Source organism: Pteropus vampyrus, unplaced genomic scaffold, assembly GCF_000151845.1.
Source record: "Pteropus vampyrus isolate Shadow unplaced genomic scaffold, Pvam_2.0 Scaffold181, whole genome shotgun sequence".
NCBI lineage: Eukaryota > Metazoa > Chordata > Mammalia > Chiroptera > Pteropodidae > Pteropus > Pteropus vampyrus.
Genome location: NW_011888962.1, coordinates 2115852 through 2118052, shown reverse-complemented (window position 1 = coordinate 2118052; position 2201 = coordinate 2115852).

Below are 2201 nucleotides of genomic sequence, written 5' to 3'. Positions count from 1 at the left end.
ATGGCTTGCCCAAAGAACAGAGTTAGGAGCCATGTCAATAGTCAATTTCCTGATCACAAGTTCCATATCTACTAATATGCCAGAATAGGAGCTAGGCCAGCTGGGCTGTGGTAAATGCTTCTCCAGGTAGCAGAGGTAGCAGAGGTAACAGCGGTAGCATTCTACATATGTGTTCTTGTCTTCCAGACAAGCTGAATTAGAAAAATATTTTGATGTATATTTAGATTTACAAAAAGTTGTGAGAATAGTATGAAAAATTATCATATACTCTTCACCTAGATTCTCCGAATGTTAGTATTTCTGTTTTTATTTATCATCTATCTATTATCATTTATCATCAACATCAATCATCTATCTCTATATGTTTTTTTCCTGAACTGTTTACCAGTAAGGTGCAGATAGAAGGTTTCTTTACCCCTATCTAGTTTAGCTTGTATTTTATGAAAAAAAAAAAAAAAACAAACAAACCATAACATACTTATCAAAATCAGAACATTAAACATTAATACATTGTTATATAATCTGCAGTCCTTACTCTAATTTTGCCAATTGTCTCAATGTTCTTTCTAGCAAGAGAAAATCCAGGATCACTTGTTGCATTTGGTCATCACATCTCTTAGCTCCTTTTAATCTGGAAGCTTTTTTAGTATGTTGTAGACTGTTCCTTAATTTGGATTTATGGGTGTTTCCTTGTGATTAGGTTAAGGCGATACACTGCTGGAAGGAACACTACAGAAGAAGTGTTTTGTTCTCAGTGTCCCAAGTCCAGAGGTGCATGATGTTGCTTGTCCTATTACTGGTATTATTAACTTTGATTACTTGAAGTACAGTCAGGTTTTCTCCACTGCAAAGTTACTCTTTCCCCTTTTGTAATTGATAAATATCTGTAGGGAGATACTTGAAACTATGTAAAAATCCTGTTACTCCTCAAAATTTCCTAGGAGTATTAGCATTGGAGAGTTTAGCCCAAATCAATTATTATTATGATTGTTAAATGGTGACTTTCTAATTTTATAATTTCTTCCACATTTATTAGCTGCCTTTCTACTCTGAAGAAGAGATTTAGTTTTCCCCATTAGCTTGTTTGTTTATGGCAAAGGGACGCATGGATTATTATTGCTTTATTCAATGGGTTTTAGTTCTTTACTATTATTTGTTTTGATGACTAAATTATCTCAGCTTTGGCAAGTGGGAGTCTTTCAGACTTGTTCTTGTACCTTTTCCGTATGTCCTCATGTTTCCTTTAGTAATTCTTTACTTTCTGGTACAACGAGATGTTTCAAGCTCATTTTGTAATCTCCCTGCCTCAGCTCTATATCTAAAGAGACGTTCTCATTTCTAATGGGGCACAATCACTTCTAGACCTTTTGATACGTTTATCACTATTTTTATATCTGTTTCTCTGTCTCTGTCTGTCTCTCTGTCTCCCTCCTTCCATCTCACCCTCCTCTCTCTCTCTCTCTCTCTTTTTCTCCTCTCTCTTCTTCCCTTCCTCCCTTCCACCATTTGCTCATGCCATTGTCCATTTTCCTCTTGTGTTTTTTTTTTAACTCATTTGAAGGTTTTCTTTTTGTATATTGGATATTATGTCATTTTATTGGTATTTTAATTTGCAAATATTTTATCTAAATTGTCCAGTATTTCCACTGATATGTAACATTGAACTAGAGGAACTAACCAGTGATTTAGAAGGGAGAAACCAATGAGAAGCATAGAATTAGAAAATAAGTAAAAAATTCTCTTTTTAAAGGTGAAAACCACCAGACGATTTTTAGAAAACTTTAATCTGAAGGTTCTAGATCATTCAAGAAGTTTTCAGTTTATTCCAGGAGGTTTATTCTTGTCTCACAAAGAGGTAGCATACTCTAACTTGAGTTTGTAAATATTCACAGCTCAAAATCTCTTAAGAGTCAGCAGGGCCACAGAATCATAGTTCCAGGAGAGACTTTCTTGGTTAAGAATTTTTCTAGCCAAAGACAGGATGTGAAAGAAGAGATTCTGGTTATTTGAGTAAGAGGAAGGGAGTTAGCAGACCTAATAGATTCTCATGGTCCTAGACAGAAGGCATGGATTCTTGTCCCTGGTGAAATTAGAGAGCAGTAAGGAAACAGGGCAGAAACTCAGCCTGAGGGCTTAGCTTAGGGAGCTATGATGAAGAATCAAGGAGGAAGCCACAAATGAGAGAGCATGTGGGTAGCTGA